The 25,456-nt window shown below is 43.0% G+C and overlaps 1 long non-coding RNA gene across 5 annotated transcripts; it reads right to left on the reverse strand.

Moving 5' to 3' along the window:
- Positions 1–4,858: 4,858 nt before the first annotated feature.
- On the reverse strand, positions 4,859–25,456 carry LOC117363939. Of its 5 annotated transcripts, none has more exons than XR_004540154.1 (7): positions 25,323–25,456; positions 19,524–20,132; positions 17,135–17,296; positions 12,806–12,919; positions 8,575–8,814; positions 5,279–5,326; positions 4,859–4,917 (listed from the first exon to the last, which is right to left on the reverse strand). It is a non-coding gene; the product is annotated as an uncharacterized LOC117363939 (long non-coding RNA). The 5 variants fall into 5 exon arrangements; XR_004540156.1 differs by lacking the exon at positions 25,323–25,456 and adding an exon at positions 20,249–21,187 and having other exon boundaries at positions 8,575–8,714; XR_004540153.1 differs by lacking the exon at positions 25,323–25,456 and adding an exon at positions 20,249–21,187.

Here is a 25,456-nt window from a genome sequence, read left to right on the forward strand (position 1 = left end):
TACACTGCCGATGCCTAAGTTCTTTTCAGAATCATGCCTAGCGGCTCCTATCTCTGTCTCCACTCCCAAACAAGCCAATTTAGGTATTAGGCACTGCTAGATGGCTACCTATTATAGAATCAGGTAGGCGCCTATCAACCAATTCAATTTCCCCCCCCCCCCCAATTATGAGCTTGTTAAAACTTGTATAGGCAATTAGAGCCTGATTCTGTATAGGACGCCTGGTCTCATCAGCCGCCTAAGCAGCTTTTGAGAATCGCACACAGGCGTCATATATAGAATCATGTCTGTACTGATGGACAGATGCCTAACTACCCCAATTCACTAACTGGTATCCATATCACAGAATTGCGTTGCCACTGAGCTAATTGTGGAGCTAATTGTAATTTACTTGGATTTCAGCAAAGCCTTTGATACAGTTCCTCATAGGAGGCTGTTGAACAAACTTGAAGGGCTGAAGTTAGGACCCAAAGTGGTGAACTGGGTTAGAAACTGGCTGTCGGACAGACGCCAGAGGGTGGTGGTTAATGGAAGTCGCTCCGAGGAAGGAAAGGTGAGTAGTGGAGTCCCTCAGGGTTCAATGCTGGGGCCAATCCTGTTCAATATGTTTGTGAGTGACATTGCTGAAGGGTTAGAAGGAAAAGTGTGCCTCTTTGAAGATGATACCAAGATTTGTAACAGAGTAGACACCGAAGAGGGAGTGGAAAATATGAAAAAGGATCTGCAAAAGTTAGAGGAATGGTCTAATGCCTGGCAACTAAAATTCAATGCAAAGAAATGCAGAGTAATGCATTTGGGGACTAATAATAGGAAGGAACCGTATATGCTGGGAGGAGAGAAGTTGATATGCACGGACGGGGAGAGGGACCTTGGGGTGATAGTGTCCAAAGATCTAAAGGCGAAAAAACAGTGTGACAAGGCAGTGGCTGCTGCCAGAAGGATGCTGGGCTGTATAAAGAGAGGCGTAGTCAATAGAAGGAAGAAGGTGTTGATGCCCCTGTACAGGTCATTGGTAAGGCCCCACTTGGAGTATTGTGTTCAGTTTTGGAGACCGTATCTTGCGAAGGACGTAAGAAGACTTGAGGCGGTCCAGAGGAGGGCGACAAAAATGATAGGAGGCTTGCACCAGAAGACGTATGAGGAGAGACTGGAAGCCCTGAATATGTATACCCTAGAGCAGGGGTGCCCACACTTTTTGGGCTTGCGAGCTACTTTTAAAATGACCAAGTCAAAATGATCTACCAACAATAAAATTTTTTAAAAAACACAAAGCACACTGTACACTGAGAAAATGTTAATTATCATTCCTATTCCGGGGTTTTTTCAAAGAGGTCAAGGCAGTAACAACCATACAAAAATAGACAAATATACCCCCCTCCCTTTTTACTAAACCACAATAGCAGTTTTTAGCGCAGGGAGCTGCGCTGAATGCCCAGTGCTGCTCTCGACGCTCATAGGCTCCCTGCGCTAAAAACCGCTATTGCGGTTTAGTAAAAGGGGGCCATAGTGCAAAATATAGACAGCAGATATAAATTCAGACACATTTTGATCACTAAATTGAAAATAAAATCATTTTTCCTACCTTGTCTGGTGATTTCATGAGTCTCTGGTTGCACTTTCTTCTGACTGTGCATCCAATCTTTCTTCCCTTCTTTCAGCCTGTATGCTTCCTCTCCTCCAGACCTCATTCCCTCCCCCAACTTTTTCTTCCTCTCTCCCTTCCCTTTCTTTCTCCCTGCCTCCCTTTCTTTTTTATCTCTTCATGCCCCCTTTCTTTTTTTCTGTTTCCCTTCTTTCCTTCTGTTTCTCTGCCTGCACCCTTTCTTTCTTTCTCCCTGCCCTCCCCCAAACCACTGCCGCTAGCATCTGCTAGGCAGTGACAGGGCACAGGGCAGGCAGGCAGGCCTAGTGACAGGCAGGCTGGCCCCATACCCCTCACGTACCCTAAACCATCCCCCATACCCCCAGTACCTTAAATCATCCCCCTACGTACCCCCCAGTACCTTTTTTAATCATACCCCCTGTACTTTTTAAAATCCCTCCTTCCCTCCCTAGATGGCTATACTGGTATTTAAAAAATCCCCTCACCCCCCGGTACCTTGATGCAATCCTGGCGGTCCTCCCTGCTGGACAGCCGCCCAAGTCCCCATCTGCTGCGGCAGTAATAGGCAGGTGTGAGCCCCGAGCGCGCCTGCCTGATCTTGTGCTGCCCGAATTGTGTCAGCTCGGCAGGCTCCCCCATCTGCGCCGGAAGTGAAAGTCAGACGCGTGCCCTGAGCGCACCTGCCTGGTCCCGCTCCGCCGCTCGAATGGTGCCGTCAACTCCTGCGAGTCTCGCGAGAACCAACAGCACCATTTGGGCTGTAGCACAGGACCAGGCAGGCACGAGCCCCGAGCGCGGACCGGGGGAAAGGAAGGGCAGGAGGACCTGGACCTGGCCAGCTGCGCACCCCTCCAAGCCGTGCACCCGGGGCAGACCGCCCCTCACTTGGTACGTCACCGACCTTCACCCCGCCCTGCCAGCATTCTGATTGGCTGGCGTTCTTCAAGAGGTGGGCCAGTCAGGAGGGGAAAAAAGAGAAGGGAAGAAGGGAACCCGCTCTGCGATCGACTGGGGTCGCCTAAGTGAGTGACCTGTCGATCGCGATCGACGTATTGGGCACCCCTGCCCTAGAGGAAAGGAGAGACAGGGGAGATATGATTCAGACGTTCAAATACTTGAAGGGTATTAACGTAGAACAAAATCTTTTCCAGAGAAAGGAAAATGGGAAAACCAGAGGACATAATTTGAGGTTGAGGGGTGGTAGATTCAGGGGCAATGTTAGGAAATTCTACTTTACGGAGAGGGTAGTGGATGCCTGGAATGTGCTCCCGAGAGAGGTGGTGGAGAGTAAAACTATGACTGAGTTCAAAGAAGTGTGGGATGAACACAGAGGATTTAGAATCAGAAAATAATATTAAATATTGAACTAAGGCCAGTACTGGGCAGACTTGCAGGGTCTGTGTCTGTATATGGCCATTTGGTGGAGGATGGGCTGGGGAGGGATTCAATGGCTGGGAGGGTGTAGATGGGCTGGAGTAAGTCTTAACAGAGATTTCGGCAATTGGAACCTAAGCACAGTACCGGGTAAAGCTTTGGATTCTTGCCCAGAAATAGCTAAGAAGAAAATTTTAAAAATTTAAATTGAATCAGGTTGGGCAGACTGGATGGACCATTCGGGTCTTTATCTGCCATCATCTATTATGTTACTATGCTGCGATCACCCCTTCCCCTCCCCTCCCCCCCCCCCCCCCCCATGTAGTTGGTTGGCAGGAGGGATGCCCACTCCCCTGCCGGAACTCCTGAATCTTCCCCCTCCCCCAAATGCCTGTGGCAGGAGGATTGCCCAATTCCTCCTGCCTCCACCCACCGAGGCATCCCCCAGCAGGAGGGATGCCCACTCCCTCCTGCCGGAACTCCTGAATCTTCCCCCTCCCCGAAATGCCTATGGCAGGAGGAGTGCCCATTCCCTCCTGCCGCTGGCCCCATCGTCCTCTGAACTCCACCAAACACTCACCAACTCCACTCCTAACACTCCCGGACATCCCAACATCCTCTTGACACTCTAACTCCACACAAACAACTCCATGACACCCCCAAGATCCCCCTACTACTCCTCGACTCTACTCTAACTCCCCCAAGATCCCCTTGACACTCCCTGACTCTACCCAGACAACTCCCGGACACCTCCAAGATCCCCCTGCCACCCTCCAAACCCAAACAAGCGCCTTCCTTACCTTTATCTGATGGCCGGAAAAAGGGATGCCCACACCCTCCTGCTGGCAGGCCCGCCACTGCAAAATGGTAGGCCTCCCCCTTCCCAATGCATTCTGGGATGCACCGGGAAGGGGCCTAAGGCCCTGATTGGCTCAGATGCCTAAGGCCCCTCCCATAGGAGGAGGGAGTGGGCATCCCTTCTGCCATTTTTTCTTGTGCAGGGGAGTTTGGCATGGCAGGAGGGAGTGAGCATCCCTCCTGCTATTTTTGCTGTATAACATGAACAGCATCTGTGTCCATAAAAAAAAAGGGCTAAACTATGGCCATGACCACTCACTTTTTTAGATCGCTTAAAGCGTTCACTTTTTTTGTGCATTGGGTAGCCATGTTAGAGCATCAATCATTCTGCTAGTTTACACGGCATTTCAATATTAATGAGCTTATTTGCATGGCCGGATCGGAAAATGAGCAATCGTGCAGAAAACCATGCAGTGAGCTGTTTTCTGCATCAGGTTGGCAAATGTGATCGTCGCTAAAGCTGTCAAAACAGGTTTAGCGGCGATCGCTGTCTATAGTGCATCTGGGCCTTGGTAGGCATGATTCTACAACAGTTAGGCATCTAGTGCAAAGTGCATAGTTAAAAATAGACATGGTTAGGAGGCAGAAGCAAACCAACAATAGCAGAAGAGACAAAACAAAAAGACAAAACAAAACTGTGGCGTTCAATATAATGAGTTTATTGAATGGACTCAGTGAGAATCGTGTTTCAGTCCTTAGGACTGCATCAGGAGAGCGGACATGATTGAAACATTCAAGGTACTGAAGGGAATAGACTTAGTAGATAAGGTCAGGTTGTTCACCCTCTCCAAGGTAGGGATAACGAGAGAGCACTCTCAAAAATTGAAAGGGGATAGATTCCGTACGAACATAAGGAAGTTCTTCTTCACCCAGAGAGTGGTAGAAAACTGGAACGCTCTTCCGGAGGCTGTCATAGGGGAAAACACCCTCCAGGGATTCAAGACAAAGTTAGACAAGTTCCTGCTGAACCGGAACGTACGCAGGTAGGGCTAGTCTGGTCTTTGACCAGAGGGCCGCTGCGTGAGTGGACTGCTGGGCACGATGGACCACTGATCTGACCCAACAGCGGCAGTTCTTATGTTCTTAGATGAAAATTAACATAATAAGAATCAAAATACATACAAATATAATTATATGCCAAAACACATGTAAATATGACATTCAACTTTCTTAAAGATGAACATTAAAAATTAATAATCAGAAATAAAAATATTGTAACAATAAAAGCAACCTTGTGTTTAAAAACTAAATAGATTAAAGCAACAAAATACACAAGAACAAGAAGAAAAATGTAACCATAGAAAAAGCATATGAATGTCTTAGATAATCAAAAATGAGTGAAGTCAACGGTTTGGATTACATAAGCAATTTTTGCATGTGTATGCACAGAAAAACTACATTGGGAGAAGCAGCATTAAACTATGGTTTAAAAATATATATTACCTTGTCACTTGATGAAAAAGATGTGAAATGGACAAATTGCATCAATGCCTATTAAAAACGAAGCATAAAATAACATGTAAAAAAAACATTGTAAGAAGTTAGAAAAATAAGAAAAAAAAAAGAGGCAGGAGCATGTGACTTGAACAATCCCCCCCCCAAAAAACCAAGGAAATCACCCCACGAGAAACTCACAATAAATAATCCCCTCCTTTACAAAGCCGCGCTAGCATCTTTAGTGCCAGCCGTGGAAGAAAGCGCTCCAACGCTTCTATGAGCATCAGAGTTCTTACCACCGTGGCTGGTGCTAAAAACACTAGCACAGCTTTGTAAAGGAGGGGGTAAAAGAAGTGGGGAAGGAACATTACACATTCACCGGAGATGAAATAATCAAAGTTTTATTTCAACACAATGAAACAGTTTATGTACCATCACTTAGGGCTCCTCTTATGAAGCCATGTTAGCGATTTAATGCGTGTAATAGTGCACACTAAACCGCCAGCGCGCTAGCCGCTACCGCGTCCTCTTGAGAAGGCGGTAGTTTTTCGGCTAGCGCGGGGGTTAGCACGTGATTAAAAATTGCGCATGCTAAAGCTGCTAACGCGGCTTTGTAAAAGGAGCCCTTAGTTTACGCTCCGCTCAAGCTGGAGAGTTATATGTTCCTACTGTACAGCAGGAAAGGTTGAAAGTCACAAGAATGGAAGCTTTTTCTTGTGCTGGTCCAGAAGCGTGGAACGCTATTCCATTGTACTCTATATTAGAAAGCAAAAAGATGTGATTGTTTTTAAGAGGCTTTTGAAGAGACATCTTTTTTTTGTGAAATGGAGCATGGGTTTTGAGAATTTTTACTGGGTAATTTGTAAGATATGTTGATGAAATTTAGACACGTGGGTCTTATGGTTGTTTGTAATGCTTATTGTGAATGTGGTACACTTCTCCCTCTGGATTCGCGGGGATAGGGGCAGAGCTGGACCACAAATAGTGAAATACCGCGAATATATCTTCTGGTCCGGTTCTGACCCACCCCCGCCTCCCCCCCTCCCCCCTGGCATCCCGGTCTTACCTAGTGCTCTAGCGGGCTTTTGGGGCAGGAGCGATCTTCCTAAGCTCCTGCCCCGTGCAGATCGCCAATAGGAAATGGCTGCCGTGAGTTCCCGTAGTTTCTCGAGACTACGACGGGAACTCCCCACAGCCATCAGCGGTATTCCGCGCATTAAACCCCTACCGCAGCTTGATAAAAGGAACCCTAAGAAATGGTGAAAAAATAACAAAGCAGTATCTTGGTGCTAACAAATAAATATATTTTTCTTAATAGGGATCAATCAAATGTGTACGCGCGAAACCAGATGCACATTGAATGTGTGATTCATTCATAAAAAAGGGGGAAGGGTTCTGTACATTATTATGAAGAGTGTCTGTGAAACTGTAAACTGATGCTGCCAGTGTATAAAATTAAGTGAAATATACTGAAGCTACAATGCATTATGGCCTGGATTCTCTAAACGGTGCCATTGTCAGTGGGCGCCTTAAAAGCAGCCACCAAATCGTGTGTCAATTGCATGACGGCGCCCTTTAGAGACTCATGCCTCTGGCAATGAGAGGCACTGGAAATGTAGCTGGGGTTACCAGATTTTCTGTTTGGAAAATCAGGACCCCTAGACCCGCCCCCCAGTCTCACCCCCAAATCCCGCATGCGCGGATGCCCTTCTGCCCGACATGAGGTGGAGGAAAGCTTTTCAAAACCCGGACAAAGTGCTGGGTTTTGAAAAGCTGTCCGGACTTCCGGACATATCCTCAAAAGGCGCACTTGTCCGGGGAAAGCCAGATGTCTGGAAACCCTAAATCTAGGCCAGGATTTTCAAGGCCTACATTTCCAGCACCTACCTTTGACGTGAATTGTGCATCCGTAGGCACTTTGTAGTACCTAATGCCACTTCCAGTGTTAGCCATGCCTTACAGTGGCATTAGATGCCGTGAGGCACCTATGAAAGCGCAATTCTGGTGCTGATTTTTTTAAGCACCAGTAGGCATCTTGAAAACCAGTTTAAATGTTATTTTTCACTTAAAGGGGCCATTTATAGAATTTGGGCCTATGTGTTTGTATTAAAAATGGACAAAACAAAACTGTATTGAGTGTGTGTGTGTGATGTGTATTGAAAAAAAATACATATTTAAAAACTTAAAATACAATAAACAAAGTGTGCAGAGTCATAAATGTGACTCTCCAATTGAACTTACTGAGCTAAAATACTAATAGACAATGCCTGAAAATAAATAAATCTTGTGCCTCAGTATAAAATGTTCAAAACTATGCACTGGGAAAAAGCCCGAGAGATGAATGCAGCAGAACAAACAAAGAAGTCATGAGGGAGAGACGTCACCAGCTGAATCGGGGGTCAAACAGGAGAAACTTTATTGACAGTTACAATAGTTGACCTGACACTGACAGTGTTTAGGCAGGAATTGCCCTCATCAAGAGTCTAATATGAAATAATGATAGAGCACAATTGATTTGCACTAGCAGAAAGCTGCTAGTGTAGGGTTATCAGACGTCTGAATTTACACGGACATGTCCTTTTTTTAGACGACCATCCAGGCTTCCACGCAGCTTTTCAAAACCCGGCACTTTGTCTAGATTTTTAAAAGCTTCAAGCTTGGGACTGTGTCTGGAGGGCATGCAACGTGTCACAATTGCACATGCTCAAAGGCCCTCCATACGCGGCTCCGAGCTTGAGAAGATGTTTGGGGGTGGGGCTGGGGTGGAACAGGGTGTGACTTGGGTAGAACTGGATGGGTCTGGAGGCAGGGACATGTGTCTGGATTTTACAGTTATATATGCATGGTCGACCCGATTTTACAACCGGATTTTACAGTTGTATTTGCATGCTGACTCGATGCAGAAAACAGCTCACTGGGTGGTTTTTGCACGATTGCTCATTTTCCGATCCGACTATGGAAATACAACTGTAACCCTATGCGAGTGACTGTGACCACAAGCGTATACCACAGTCACTAGCAGCTTTCTGCCACGCAGATCAATTATTCTTTGTCATTCCTTCATATTTGACCACTCGATGAAGGCAATTCCTGCCGAAACAATGTCAGTGTTGCATCAACTATCAATAAAGTTTTGCCAGTTTGACCCATAAAACTATGCACAGCATGCTTGCCATAGGCCCTCTTTTACTAAGCCGCGATAGAGGTTTTGTTTGGCTCTCCCGGTATCTCAGATTCTCCCAGCCCATGCAGCATCCCTTTTCCTCCCTTCCCACCCACCTCCAGCCCATGCAGTGTCTTACCTGCCTTTCTCTTCAGGTCAATGGCAGTGATCCTTCATTCCTCCACGTTATCTGCAGCTGACACGGAAGTCTTCCCCTGGCGTTTTTCAGTATACTTAACAGATCTATAAGTGTTTCAATGATGTACAGCCTGTGATTAACTAGACAGCAAATGTTAGTTTCCCAGACCCAAAAGGGATTAGATATAGATCCATTTGGATGAAGATGTTTGGATATCAGGTAGCAAAAGTATGGAATTTACTGCAAGAGAGTATAAGATATTGGATCATAAAAATTTTCAGAAATCTCTTAAACCTTATTTCAGAAATATGCAGTATTACTTTCTTTTAACTCCCTCTTTTATCAAGCTGCACTGCTGAGCAGCGGAACTAAATGCCGAGTCGCCCATTCTATTCCTAGGGGCTGCATGGCATTTTGCTCATGCTGCTCGGCAGCGCAACTTGATTTAAAAAAAAAAAGGGGGGGGGGGGTAAAGTAATATGATTATTTTATCATCTATAAATTCCCAGGTATCCCTGGTTATCTTATAATTAAACCATGCTGAGTTCCAAAAGGCACATGAGGTATACAAGAGAATTAGGGGGAATTCATTGTGGTGTTAGGGCTGTAAGTTGTGTTAGTTGACCCTTGACACTTGACTTCAACAGCCCTAATGCCACTGTTCTAAAAATAGTATGGCAATATCTAAGTCACCATGTGATAGGGCGTAATGAGATGCAAATGTACAAATGCATGTTTTGCATCTCATTACTCTGCAAATTCCTAATGCAATTTGCAGTGATACACTACAAGTCGCATTAGTGTCTTTTAGCATCTAGTGGCATTAAGCTGTACAATACTCCTGGGCTGCAGGAGTTGCCCCCCAGGCCCAAGTCCCCCATGTGTGGCCTCCCTGGTCTTCCCAAACCCCTAGTTACTGCCTGCCATTTCATTGGTGGTCTGGGGGGAGGAAGGAGAAAGTCTGGTGAGGTCCAGGGGATGTGGGTGGGTTTGTGGGGAGTCAGCCACAAGCAATGCCCAGTTACTCTTGGTGACTCCAGTGCTGACCTCAAAATGGTTCCCTTAGCAGCAATCTCGCATGACTACTGCTAGGGGTCATATTTCCATACCATCTGGCCACATGTGTTTGCGTGATATCATCACGTCAATGTCTGCACATGCATGGATGTCCTCCAGCTGCAGCCCTGAGCCTCTTATTAACGCTGGGGTGTGGGTGGGGGGTGCTGCAGAACGAAAGGTGAGGAAAAAGAGCAGAGGCGCCGGCAAGGGGGAGAGGTGCAGACTACAGGATGTGTCTCTCGCTGTAAGAGGCATGTCCTGTAAACAGTCAGCTGGCACAGGCATCGCTCCTCCTCACCGGCGTCTCACGGCACACCTTGAATCTTCCGGGGCACACTAATGTGCCGCAGCACATAGTTTGTGATACACTGTTCTACATAAACCCAGGGCAGGATTAACCAATAGGCCAAGTAGGCACGTGCAAAGGGCAAGAAATGGTCAGGGGGGACCGATGAAGGAGGGCATCAACATTGTTTTTTTTCCAAACGGCGATGAGCCCCTCCAGCATCGATCGGCAATGTGGGCCCCCACCTGATCGGCAACACCCCCCCCCCCCATCGACGGAAAGTAAGACAAGCAGGCAACGCGGGTAAGAAAGGCAACGGGAATTGTAATTGTGCAAGCGGTGCTGCTTGCCCAAAGCTTCCCTCCGACGCAGCTTCCTGTTTCCGCCTGGGCGCATGGTGGGGTGGGGCGGGGCAGGGGACCCAGTGTACTTGTGTGCCTACGGGCCCTCGACGAATTAATCCTGCCCTGCATAAACCATCAGTTGGCCTAAAGAGATGAGGGATAATAGAAGAAGAATAGAGACTACCCGCAGAGGTCTCTCCAGTTGACCTATCCCTTTTTGAATCGCTTTGCCATTGGCAGGAACACATTTCACCTTCTGCTCCCTTATCTGCCAGTTTCCTTCAGCAGTTGTTACTAAATCGAGGGGCATTTAAAGAACATCCAAGCCAGAGTCGGTATGTTCAGCTTATCCAAAACTGCAGCCTTTTTGAACAGAAAAAAATGTAGGGATTTCCTGTTCGGAAATACTGAGAAGAGCATTCATGTATGAAAACATCCAAAACGAACAACTGTTTTCCAAAATAAAACGCCCAAAATATGAACGCCCATAAAATCAGGCAGAAAAAATATCTGTCTGGTATCATTTATGCAAAAACGGTCATGCAGATGTTCCTAGAAAGCAGGTGGCGGTAAGGGCGGTAAAGGCGGTGGTGGCAAAGGCCATATGCTAATTGGGAAATTAGCATGCAGCCATTAAGAAGAAAATTAGGGAACGGAGCTATTTTGCAGCCATGCTAAAACTGGCCTCTGCACATGAGAAACCCTTGTGCTAATAATAGCGCAGGCCACTTTTTAGCATAGCTTAGTAAAAGGAGCCTTTAGTCTGATTCGCTAACTTGAAAAAGTGGGATTTCAACATAATTTTAAATTTCTTTAAAAACTAAACTAAACTAAGCCTTAAGTTTGTATACTGCATCATCTCCATAAAGATAGAGCTCGACACAGTTTACAGGTAATTCAATAAATGAGGGAAGGACATAATAAGAAATTAGAGGTTGTGAAGAGGATAGCTAGCTTTATATTTTAAATAGATAGCTTCACGTTTTGGAGAAAAGCCAGGTTTTCTGATGCTTTCGGAATAATTGGAATGAGCCTAGGTTCCGCAGCGGGGCAGGGAGGTTATTCCAAAGCTCAGTGAATTTGAAAAGGGATTTCCCTAATTTACCTGTGTACATGACACCTTTTAACGAAGGGAAAGATAGTTTGAGTATGTGGGCGGATCTGGTAGTGACAGGTCTCGAAGAATTCCAGGATAGTGGGATTAGGGGAGGAAGAATGCCATGTAGGATCTTGAAAATTAGGCAGGTACATTTAAAGTGAATCCTAGAAATCACCGGAAGCCAGTGAAGTTTTGACAGAAGCGGGGAAACAATTCCTTAGGTAATAATACAGGCAGTGAAGTTGCACAAAGTTGGGTCAAGAAAGAAAACAAAAGCGAGGAAAGAGACCACCCCAAAACACGGGGTATAATCAGTGATGAAAGATAAAGGGGAATGCCTTCATAGTGGGGCTCTGTAAAAACTAATATCTCACGCTGAAAGTTGATCAGTCCCCAGAGTTCCCATTTAACCGATAAGGTTCTGTTCTCTCCAAGTACCGCATAATCATAACCCTGAAAGCCATTTTCCTGGGGAGAGGGTTCACACTTGTCACTCCCTATTTTCTCCGTATGTAGTAAAACCACTGCACCAAGCTCATATTTTCTCCCTCATGTCCCCATTTCATCCGGTTTCTCTCAACCTCTTTTGTTCTTCACACCTAACCAATTCACCCTCTCCATCTAATGATTGCAATTGATAGAAGGAGAAAGAGTACAGCAGTGCTTCTGGTGTGGGTTCCTAAGACCATCTCCTTATCTGCAGCTAACAATGCAAATGATTACGACTATTATGACAGACTATGCCCATCAAAGTCCATGGGGGACATGAGCAGACAGAACATGGCATGGATCAGTATCTCTCCCAGAAGAAGGGGAAAAGGCTGAACCAAGAACTTATTTTGCACAGAAGCCTCACTGTTCACGGCTGGGAGGAGGTGTTTCCAGCCATGGAGGGAAAACCCTGAGAGGCATCACAGGAAGTAGTGCTGGGCAAGCTGAGGGGAAACAGTCCTCTGGGAATTATAGGCATAAACCCTTGCAAGGCAGAAAGTGTATGCTCATTGGCAACCCTTCCAAGCTGCAGAGAAGGGGTGGAGCTGAGTGTTCCCAAGCCAGGAAGAGCAAGGGGGTTGATTAGCAGCCTTCTCCTACTGAGGAAAGGGGTGGGTCTGAAAGGTTTAACCCACAGAATAGTCAATATATTAATAGAAAAAAAAAATTGAGAAGAAAAGAGAAAAGATGGGCTGAAAACCACTGGATTGATAGTCCGAAAACAAAATTTAAAAAGTGAGAACGGCTGGCTGCTCAGGAACTATGGAGTTAGGGCAGAATGGAAGCCCTGGAATATGGTGGTGATGTTAAAGTAAGGGAGAGGTGACAAGAGGTCAAGCGCCCAGAGGTAGGCTATTTGCATGGGAGAAAGGGAAACTGGAATAAAAGCCAGTAGGTGATGTAAGGAACACAGCAACCTGAACAGGAGAAAAAAAATGGGGTACTACTTACTATTACAGTGATGTAGACTTTTGTCTAGAAAGCAGTGTTGGAGGTCACAAGTTCCATCTAAAGCCGCAAACAATTGCCAAACTCAAGGAAGCACTGCAGATGATCTAGGAGAGCCTGAAAAAGGGACCAATTGAGAAAGGCTGTTAAGATCTTCCCAAAGCAAGAGGCTAAAACCTCTACTGCAGGGCTTGTGGAGAACAAGCCAATTAAAGGAGGCATTGAAAGAAAAAAGGAGAGGGAAATTATTGCAAGAAAATGCACCCAGGGCAGGATTAATTTGTCAAGGGCCCCTAGGCACCCAAGTACACTGGGCCCCCTGCCCCGCCCCACCCCACCATGCGCCCAGGCGGAAACAGGAAGCTGCGTCAGAGGGAAGCTTTGGGCAAGCAGCACCGCTTGCACAATTACAGTACCCGTTGCCTTTCTTACCTGCATTGCTTGCTTGTCTTACTTTCCGTCGATAGGGGACGGGGCCGCGTTGCCGATCGGTGGGGGGGGGGGGGGGGGGCCGCATTGGCGATCGATGCTGGAGGGGCTCATTGCCGTTTGGAAAAAACAATGTTGATGCCCTCCTTCATCGGGCCCCCCTGACCATTTCGGGCCCTAGGTACCTGCCTACTTGGCCTATTGGTTAATCCTGCCCTGAATGCACCTGCTCACAAGGCTGGCAAAACGATGGATGTTTTGACGCAGTTGGGGATTTAAGTGCATAAACCATCCTCCCTACTCACCAGATCTTGCTCCGTCTATTTTCTGTTTCCATACCTTAGAAAGGGCTACAATTTTTGAGTGATTCAGAGGTGATTGCAGCAGCAGAGCAGCATTTCAATGACCAGGCAGTGTATTTTTGAAAGGGTTACAAAAACTTCAGACCCCAAGTGCCAAATGTTTTGAACTTAGGGGTGAATATGTGGAATAACTTGTAAGTTTCATGACTCCATATAATCCCTCTCTCTCATAGTTCCAAAGTGCATTTACCTGCGTAATTAAAAACTTGCGTTCATTAGCACCAATTAATGTCACTTAAGGACTATTATTGGGACTTAAGGCTAATTAGTGTCTAATTTAATAATTAAGCCAGGAACACAACTGGCACTATTCTATTACTTGCATGCCCAAATTTGCATGCTAGTTTGACATTTGGGTGCATAACTTTGTAACATCCAGCTTATGATGTTTCCAAAGAGTCAGCAACTGACAAAATGAAAAGAAAATAAAGTGACAACTCCCATCAACAACACAGGAAACAACACAAAGTGAACATTTATTAGCTGCTAATTCCTAACACAGATGGCGCCAGAGCAGCCAAAGAAACTTTTTTCAGTGGTGCCACCCATAGAAAGAGCAATGCTATTATCCTAGGCACCTGCATTTATCCACCTAAATAACTAACACCTTACATGTGTATGTGTGATAACAGGGTACTTATGCATTAATCTTCACTAGCTGATCATGCGGCGTTGCCCGGAGATTTATTTATCCCAATCTTCCGTTATCGATAGACTTGTATTCAGTGATTACGCCTGGTAAAACGGGAAGTATTCAATTGTTTATTTCGTGGACATCTTCATTTTTAGCAGCAAAAGTGGCCCTCTCTATGGGGCTGAACTTGGATTTAAACAGCATTGGGAGTGTCAGTATTTATCTCAGCGAGCCCAAAAACTGTGGATTAGACACTAATATCTGTCATTTTCAATAATTTTTACATGTCATCCCTTCCCACCCCCACAATATTTTTTCCCAGTTTTTTCAGTTTTCACTTTCTGTTTAGGGTTCACCACACCACAGCACAGCTCAGCTACACTTCCTTATATACTGTTGAATGACTGTGTGACATCATTCCCCAAGCTTCACATAATTGGTCAAAGCAGCTCCATCTAAGTAAAACACGTCACACATGTTACCCCCTTCCCACCCCACAGTATTTTTCCCAGACAGTAAGTGATACGTAATATACCAAGTTTGGTTGAAATCTCTCCATGCGTTTCAGAGTTATGCTGGAACATACATACATATACACATGCACACACACAGATACATCCAATTTTATATAGATAGTCCTAAAAGTTGGCTTTTTTATTGAAATTGAATAGATATGAGTTACTATAAGATGAAAGAAAAAGCCTCAGGTCTCTTGACGAGCCTTCATATAAGCTCAACCACCTCCGCCCACATCATCGGCATAAAAAACTTTCATCAAAAGTGACTAATCACTACAATAGTTGTTTTATGGAACTCAGATTCTCTACAACTCAAACTGACTGTGTCAAAACTTTAAGTTCTATTGTCTTATTTTGTCCTTTCTTTTCTATTTTTAGCCAACATTTCATGGCCATAAGGCCGCTTCTTCAGGGCAAACGGACTTCCTGAAGAAACGTCCTTATGGCCTTATGTATTGAAATTGAATAGTTGTCATTTCTCCACTTCACCGTGTAACAGTTTGTGTAGTATACTATAACATAGGCAGGCTGCACAACCTTGTCCGCCCAGCCCCTGGCCCTTAACAGAAGTCACAGAGACAGATCTTGGGAATAAAAGGTTACAACTTTTATGCATGAAATTAAAATGTTTTCTGCTTAGGGGAGTGCACTGTCGGCCAGATAATGTGGACTAGATCATTGAATGATCTTATTTCCTTTTGAATGATTATGTTCTTGGTTTGTAATTGGATATTCCTGAATTTGTTATATAAATTTGTAATCTGTAATAAATGGAATTTAAGAGGCGGGTGGGCTGGAGCAGCCTGAGTGCTGGGAGCTCAAAGGAAAAGGATTCTGATTCTCCCTGGCGTTCAGTATTTGAATCTGCTGCCAGTGGGGAAGCTCTGCCCCCATTCCATTATCCATCCAACGAGGGCACGGCCTGCGCCTCTGACATGAGGGGTGACGTCCAAGAGACCCGGGGAGAGTGGGGAAATGGGGCAGAGCAAAGGGCCAGGCTCCCTCCGGGCAGCCACCATGTTATCGAGGCAAACAGCGTGCAAGAATTTAAGAGCAAATGGGATGCCCATGTGGGATTCCTTAGAGGGTTAAGCCAAGGGAACCTGTCACCAGGAGTAGGATCCCTAGGATAGTAGACTTGGGGGTGGGTCAGTAGAGTGGGCAGACCTGATGGGCTATGGCCCTTATCTGCCATCATCTTCTATGTTTCTATGCTCGGAAGGCCATCGCTGTCGGCATTAATGATATGTGGTCTTCATCATAAGGTGTATGGGGACAGACTTAAAGATCTCAATCTGTATACTTTGGAGGAAAGGCGGGAGAGGGCAGATATGATAGAGATGTTTAAATACCTACGTAATATAAATGCACATGAGTCGAATCTCTTTCATTTGAAAAGAAACTCTGCAATGAGAGGGCACAGGATGAAGTTAAGAGGTGATAGGCTCCGGAGTAATCGAAGGAAATACTTTTTTACAGAAATGGTGGTAGATGCATGGAACAGTCTCCCAGAAGAGGTGGTGGAGACTGTGTCTGAATTCAAAAGAGCCTGGGTTAGGGACGTGGGATCTCTCGGAGAGAGAAACAGATAATGGTTACTGCGGATGGGCAGACTAGATGGGCCATTTGGCCTTTATCTGCCATCGTGTTTCTATGTTTCTATACAAACATATTTTTATTTCACATATACCCATTTACATAGCATGTATTTACAAGAGAAATGCACCGAGAGGTGGAACAAGAGTGGGTCATGGGTTAGGCTCCTACTTACACATGTAATTAACAGAAATCTGTAAGTTATTCACATCCTTGCCACATTTAGGCACATGTTACTTACACCTGTTCTATGGCTAGTGTAACTGTGGGTGTCTAAATGTCAGGCATGCTGATATTCTACAATGAAACCTGAGCACCCGGGTTTTGTTGTTTTTTTTTTTTTTTTAAATAGAATAGGATCCTGCACCATGCAGCCTCAGGGCACCTAAATGGAGGTGTCAAGTTGTACAATTGCCCCCATGCTGCCACTGAAAATTAATTGACCTATCTATAGAGCAGAGGCCATGATACAGACAGTGGCATCGTAAGGGTGAGCCGTATTCCAGCCGGGTTTTCAGGATTTCCCCAATGAATATGCATTGAAAGCAGTGCATGCAAATAGATCTCATGCAGATTCATTGGGGAAATCCTGAAAACCCTACTGGAATATGGTTCTCGAGGACTGGAGTTCCCTACCCCTGCACTAAAGAAACTCTTCACAGGCAAGATTTTGATTCTGCTTGTGAACCATGGGGAAACTCAGATTAGAAGGGCAGGGGAATTTGGATGTGATTTGAGTCTTTTTCAATAGGTATTTTCCTGTCCCCAGGGGGCTTACAATCCAAGTTTGTACCTTAGGCGATGCAGAGTTAACCAACTTGCCCAATATCACAAGAAGCAGTAGTGGGATGATTGGGAACCTGGATCTTAGTCTGCTGTTTGAACCATTGGACCATCAAAAATCTTTATTAGAACAGTGCAGTAGCCCTTAGTCATCTTGGAATGCACACAAAGGCTAAAATAGATTAAAAAAAAAAAAAAAAAAAGTCGTAAGGCAATATATTTTTATTGGACTAACATTTCATGTTTAGTTGTTATGCATTCAGAGAAGACATTTTGGAGGAGGCTGCTCGGGCTGTTATGCCCTGGCATTAGCTTGCACTTCTCATGTTAAACACTAGGGGCCGCTGTAGATCGCAACACATTCAATATTACCACATTCTTGTAAGAGAGAGAGAGAGGGATTCTACATCTCCCATGTAGTTTAGGTTAGAAGGGAATTAACTTTCTCCTCTTTTATTACACATATCGCAACAGAAATAGCCCTGAGAGCCTTCTTTTTTTGCTTTATAATACAGTCCATGTTGAAATCTAGATCTTAGAGCACTCACTGCCGATGCACTACCATTCTTCGGTCCAAACATTAGGCATTTGTACTAGTCACTGGGAATTAATAGTTGTTAATATTAGCATATAGGCAGTTAGGTTGGCTCTTAAAATAAATAACAGACAGACCAATTTACTTACACATCAGGCATCTCTTAATTTCTGTGATCCAACTTTGCGGAGGAGGGGGGGTAGTTTTTCTTATTTCTTGTCCTATTTTCAAATGATGCTAAAATACGCTAATCTTCTTACAAATAAAACTTTTAGGTTGCCTTTTTCAAATTAATAAATAATAGGAAGTTTTGATTCGAACTGGGACTATGTTGGCAGAGAAAGTTTTTATGTGTTTAAATCTTTATTGATTTTCAAACTTTGATAGTGCAATGCAATTGGTAAATCACAAATACTGCATAAAACGCACTAATAACTATACAATTATTACATTAAACAATCATTTACTCCCATCCTCATTTAATTATTAGTACAATAATACATATGATGTGATTTCAATATTAGAATTAAATAATTTAACTCCTCAACATACATTTCCCTTCCCCCACCCACCCATCCTCTCTGGAAGTGTTAAGAAATCTAATGAAAAGGGAAGAAACATGACCCTTACTGTAATGCAACAAAAGTAGTCGATGGACTCCATACATCATTAAAGGACTTACTAGTCCCCAAACGCTCCGCCATCATTCTTTCATACTTATATGTGATACACACATTTACCCACCAAAAAGTATAATTAATCCTGTCATGGAAAGTTTTTAAAAATATGCTCATAAGCTAAATGGGTGAATATTCGTGTTTAAAACAATTTATTATTTGATATTCCAACCATACATTTTAAAAAGAGGGTTGGATAAAATAGTCTGATATATTCCTATAAACAAAACTATTTGGTTGTGAGCAAAAATGATTATTCAAGCTCAACACTGGTGTTGCTTTTTTTGGAAAAACAATTCAGACAAACTAATCACCAATGAATCTCTCTTAGTCTCTCTCTGATTTATGGTAAACAAAATATTTCTCAGTGATACGTCTGTAAGTAAAATAATAATAATACACCCTCATTCACTACAATTAACATCTTCAGGCTGTTTTAAATCGGTGCTAGGATTAAAGATACTTGGAGGTTATGACGTGACGCCTTTAATTGGCAAAGGGAGAAAGGAAATGGCCTCCCTAAACTTCAGAGACCAAAAGGTCAAAGCTGAAATGCAGTGCTAATTTGACTGTTACCATAATTCTGCAAACAACTAACTACTAATGGAACTTTCTCTATTTGAAACATGTCAAGAGGTGCCGCGGGCTGATTTACTGTCATTTTTTGTTTTTACTGGCTGTGTGGCAGGGCCATAATTGGATGAACATAAGTATCCACTGTAAATGTACAAACCATTAAGACCCACCCACAGCGCACCCTTCGAAACATCTCGATCTTTTCATTGCCCCCATCAGAATCTTTGAAGGGTTTCGAGACACTGAAATTTCCTAGCTACCCCTTGCATTCCCTTTCCTCTCCTTGCCCAGAGCGATGGATTAAATGTCTGCTTTTTACAGGCTCTCCATGCCTCTTGCTGGACTAGTAGGTTAGGGCTCTGACAGACACTTTAGCTCTGACGGATCCTAAAGCTTTTCCCTGAAAAGTGCCACAGACTTCAGGGCAAAAGTTTTGCCACTTTTAGTCTCAGCATAGGGAGGGAAAAGCCTTAGGATCCATCAGAGCTAAAGTGTCTGTCAGAGCCATAACCTACGCTGAGACTAAAAGTGCCCCGGACCTCAGATTTTTAAGGACATGCCGTTAAGATCCGCAAGGTCCATGTTTTACCCCCTTCCCATCTAGATCTCACCATTGCCCCCATCAGAATCTTTGAAGGGTTTCGAGACACACTGCATTCTCTTTACTCTCCTTGCCCAGAGCAATGGATTACATGTCCGCTTTCAACAAGCTCTCCATGCCTCTTGCTGGACGAGCGCATTGTCTCCCTATTCGGTGAAGCACGTTTGGTGTAGCTGGAGAGTTGGGGGCACCCTTTAAAAGCGGCCCGCCGGGCTCTCAGCCCTCGCAATCTGGCCGCAAGGGGAGGCAGCTCTGTTTGGCTAGGTGGCACGGGGTGGCTGCAGCTTGCTCGGCATCCTCTGATTGACAAAGTGTTCCCCTCACCCCTCCTCAAAGACCAAGTCTTCCAGATGATTCGTTGGGGGGTTTTTTTTGGTTTGTTTTTAATCGGACCAATTGTGTGCGGTCTGAAGCTAGTGAAGAAGGGTCTGCGGAGCTTCCGAAGAGTGCGGAAAGTAGTTGGATGATACAAGCGGGTGGCGGAGGAGAGGAAAGAGAGAACGAGGAGGGTGGACGTTTTAATCTTCCGAGAAACGTCAGATCATCTGCATGCTGCCACCCGTGGTCCTTTTCCTCCGTGGTCTTTTGATATCTGCAGCCCTTGGATCCGGGGACCTGTCTGTAAAACACAAAGAGAAGCAACAACAGCCAAAATTTCTAAACAAACAAACAAACAAAAAAAACATGGGGCAGCTCGGCAGGAACAGTTCAAAAACAGCAAGAAGAAACTCTTACAAAGAGCTGGACAGGAGTAATACCACAAGAAGTAATCCCTTCTATAGTTGCAGCAGGTGATAACTGGTGCACCCCGATTCCTTTCTTCTTCATATCCAAAACTGACTATTCCAGTGTTTTTAGAGTACCGATTAAATAAATAAAAAAAAAAAGTGTGCAAAACCTCAGGCTATCACTGCCAACCTTTGACTGTGATAGGACAAGGATGAAGCAGTTTTGTAAGGGTTTGTGTTGCCTAACTGTACTGTACAGATTATGTTAAAGAAATCTATCGGACTACAAAGCCCATCCCCATCCCCACCATGAAACAAGCTGGGATACACTCTAGTTCAGCTGTGTGTGGGCAAACAATAGTCAATGTATACACGTGTAATTAGAAAGCCAGAAAATGTCATAAATTAGAAACAATAAAGCTTTCGTCGTTGTCAACATCACATCTCCGAATGCACATTTAAAATCATACATAGGGCGTTTGAGAAACAGTCTATGCGTTAAGTGGCAGTATGAAGATATAATGCTGTGAAGTGATCTAACTACTAATGTGCATGTTGCATCTTGGCAAATAAGAACCAATCTATGTAAAACATGTCTTAGAAACAATAGCGTTCATAATAGACCTTTTTGCACGGTCATCATAAAAGATAAATGCATACAACAGTAGAGAGCCAGCAGGACAGAGACAGATGGGGTACTCGTGATGACCTGCCAGCAGCATGTATACAATGTGAAAATGGCTGTTAAAGTTCTATCCACAATATAATTCACTATTTTACTAAAGTCTGATTGCTTTTAAACGTTAGAGATACGCTAGAACCTATGAGAGAGATTTGCATACCAAGAAGGCAGTGCAGACGAATCTCTCTCATGCATATTCATTGTGGATATCCTGAAAACCTGCCTGCCAGTAGATCTCGAGGACCGGACTTGGCCAGCCCTGCACTAGAATGTCTATTCCAGGGGTCTCAAAGTCCCTCCTCGAGGGCCGCAATCCAGTCGGGTTTTCAGGATTTCCTCAATAAATATGCATGAGAACTATGTGCATACACTGCTTTCAATGCATATTCGTTGGGAAAATCCTGAAAACCCAACTGGATTGCGGCCCTCGAGGAGGGACTTTGAGATCCCTGGTCTATTCCACCCTGACCCAAAAATCTAGAAAAAAAACATGGCATAAAGTTCACAGGCCTCCCATCAACCTATAAAACAAAAGCGAAGGTGGATCCGTATACATTCCTGTAACACTGGTTTCAGAAACATTCAATCTTTGATCCTTGTCTACTTTTTTTTTAATATGGAAAAAATCAGAATGGGCCATAAGTGGATGTCATTCTGAAGAGGAGACTCGGGTATGCACAATTCACTGAGATACTGTGTATATGCACTTTGTAAATGTCAGTGATTGTGTTGTGTGGACTACTTATATCTGAATGATGCACAGAAGACGAACAAGATACAGTGAGACAAGTGAACAGCGTGGGGCTTGTATACCATCAAGACCTGCATGCTTTGTACAGTATGTGTACCCTTTACAGCAGTATATAGCATGATTATAGTATAAGTAGTATATTCTGCTTTAATACGCATGCAGTTCAGGATAGTTCATATGAGGGGCCGCTGAAAAGTTCTCAGCCCAACCAAGAAGAGAATGATTGAAAGGAAAAGTGTTGAATAACTTGTAAGTTTCATGGCTCAGCATCATTCTCTTCTTGGGCTGAAAACTTTTCAACAGCCCCTATACTGTATATAGATAGATATTATGCTAAAAGACACCATACAGTATGCAGGTTTACATATACAGCATATATAAATGATACACTATATTTGAATATATGTAATACATTTTTGTACTCCAGCAGTCTGTGTACATATACAGCATAACTAATATCATATATGCCCAGCGACCAGTGTACAGTGTAATCAAAGAACAGAGTACTTATTTAAAATATTTATATCCTGCACCATTTACCATTCTGGGTGGTTTACAATTCCATACATAATAAAAACATGCAGCAATTCTCTTTATACAATGTATTTTAATGCCATTTAACAGTATATACACTAAAGATATACATTATAAAATACAGTGTATTCATAGGATACATTATGTTGAAGCAATGCCCAACATACATATAAAACTAATACCTATAATATGTGTGTAGTCTAAATTAGTGTTAAATAAATTGTATGCAGTATGCACAGTATGAAGAATACTAGCAATGCCCTGTATGAAGCATGTATTCTCCAGTGCAATAAATTGTGATATATGTTGTGTAAGGAATATGTTGCATTGGATTGTGCATACCAGGGTGATTTGAAAAGTCTAGTAAAAAAAAAAAAAGGAAATTAAACAATAGTAGTCTCCATCAAGGTCTATACACTTACCTCCACTTTTACTAAGGTGTGCTAACTGATTAGCGCATGCTAATCAAATTAGCGTGCACTAAATGCTAACATGTCCATAGACTAACATGTACGTGTTAGCATTTAGCGCACACTAATTTGATTAGCATGCGCTAATCAGTTAGCACACCTTAGTAAAAGAGGGTCTTAGTCCAGCGAGTTTCCAGGTTTTTTAAAAATTTTTTATTTATGTAGGGTTGGAAAAATAGCTAAAAAAATAAAATAAAATTGGAAACTTGCTGGATTAAGGGTATAACCCTGAAGGAGACTACTTTCTTTAACTTGGGTTGTTTGTTTTTGTATTTTTTTTACCAAATTTTTCAAACCATCGTTGTAGGAGGGGGTGCTGAAAAGTTCTCAGCTCAACCAACCAACTTCCTAAATTCTGAGTATTATTTTGCCACTGTAGCTAAAAAGTGTGTCAATTTTCAGAAACAAAATTCTCCGTCTTAACAATGTTTCCGATCATTGATTGAACTATATCCACCTCATTCTCATCTTGGTTGGACTGAGAACTTTTTAGCACCTCTTTGTAGTGCATTATAAGAATGTGTTCAAAATATCAGCTGTAAGCTATAAACTGAAGTATGTGCAATGGTCAAATATTATAGCATCCCATCCACATTTCCGAATATAAAAATGGAATGTTTGTGCTATGAAAATATTTTAACTTAGATTGTCATTTTAGAATTGAAATGTTTTTTGAATTTTGGGAGAGGGGGTGTCAGAATGAATAAAGGACAATTAAAAATAAGAAAAAGGCTAAATATTGCGGCATTTGTAATTAATTGGTACAGTCTTGCTATGAAGATCAATACAGATACAAAAGTTTTCTCTTTAATTAACTTTTTCTTTTTCCTTGCAAAAAAATATATATATATTTGCCATCAGAATGATTGAGAGCCAGTATAACATATAAAAAGTTTACCTTTATTATAAACTCAGTACTACTTATAACTTACATTTTGGGTTCAAATTCAACTTTTTTAAAAGTTAAAATTTACAACCCTCTCTCTCCTTTTACTATATTTATCCATCTATAGAATGAGTTTAGCTCTTTTATATAAGAGAATATGTATTTGGCCATATATATTCATACATGCAGTGATCCATATATGTTATAGTTTAAATATTGTGTAATACTTATACCTATGGCATATGCATTTGCGTATAGATACGTGCATGCATTTACATATACACAGTAGAAATTTGTATCCTTTTAAAATCATAATAAAAATATGATAAACAAAAAGGTTTACCAAAGAAACTTGCAGTCAATCTAACCTCGTGCACAAATCTGTAAAGTGTTCCCCAAGGTAAAAAGACCTGTTAAGCAAAACAAAACAAAACAAAACAAAAACCAAAAACTCCAAAGAGAGACACATAAACACGTTAAATAATTACACGAAATGTAAGGTTAGTAACAATAAATCGATGCTTCATATATTGTTCTATGTCTCAGAATTGTAAAATGCTGTAGAAAGCACTGAAGAAAAGTGCATGTGTGTGTGTTCTGCACGCTCACGTGAGTGTAAAAACCTCACCTCTCACAGAGCTGAAAGTACTGTACAATCAAGACTCAGGCTTATACTTGAAAGATGTTAACTCTCAAACGGAAACCTACTTTTCTCTTAAACGGTTTCTTGCCTACTGAATAAGAGCCTTCCAATTGAAGCAAAATGATGCTTAGGTACTAATATCAAGCAGGCACAAAGCGACTGGCCATTTATGTTGCCACTTTAGACAAAGATATTTAGTTATTCCCGGGTAGCAAGTGCACTTTTGCATTTTTAAGTATGGGTAAGCATGGAATAAACACATTTATAAGTGCAATTACAAAATACTTCTAAAATGCTCTAAAGTGATCGGGTTAAATACACCTTCCACGTTCATGTCTTCATGCTGCATTTCACTTCACTCGTTCTCCACATATTGGCGTATAAATTAATGCGTTAAACATTTCCAACATTCTATAATCTGACATATTTGCACTGTAGCTACCACTACTGGCAAAAAATAAAAATAAAAGCCATAATCCCTTGATCAAAAGTATTCGTAAGTATTTTTAATTAACTCTAGAAAAAAGTTATGTTATATATTTACTGCTCTCATGAATAAGCCTCTATTCCATCTACCCAATTTTCCGATAAAGACTTAAGAGGTATAATGCATATGGAAAGAACTATTTTAAAGCATTTGTCGTCGGGCTTCTTGGTACATCTGAATTATTTGAAAGTAAATCAATCGGTTAGCGCACAGCAGCAGTCCAAACTAAAATGTCCACATCTAGATTCGTTTTGGACATTATTAATGAGCCCAGTGTATGCCTGCATGCATTCGTGCGCGGACACAAGCCATCTTCTGCCATTTCAAGGCAGCAATGGAAAAGGTGTTAACGCAGGATCGTGCGACCTGCCTGAAGTCCGCTGGGACCCACCCCAGGTCTTAAATCAGGGCTGTTGTCAGCGATCAGCGTAAGCCCTTGAAAACAGCATTTTTTTTTTTTGGCTTTTCCAATTTGGGAGAAAATGTTAGCTGGTGGAGAACGGTGCTGGCAGAAATGGATTATTTTCAAATGCATTAGCGAGTGCATGTGCTTCTGCAGATACCTATTTAAAAAAATGATCGATCGATAGATAGAATCTCCTGACGAGTAAAACTTAAAGGTGTTTACCTTGTCATCAGCATGCAAGCTAATTATCTTGGGCAAATGTAGGCTTCCATTGTCTTGTTGCCTTAGTGCCTATGCCCCGCCTCTGGTGGCAGCCTAAAACCTGGCGCCTGGCTAAAACAAACGCAAGGCAACTC

Source organism: Geotrypetes seraphini, chromosome 7 (assembly GCF_902459505.1).
Source record: "Geotrypetes seraphini chromosome 7, aGeoSer1.1, whole genome shotgun sequence".
NCBI lineage: Eukaryota > Metazoa > Chordata > Amphibia > Gymnophiona > Dermophiidae > Geotrypetes > Geotrypetes seraphini.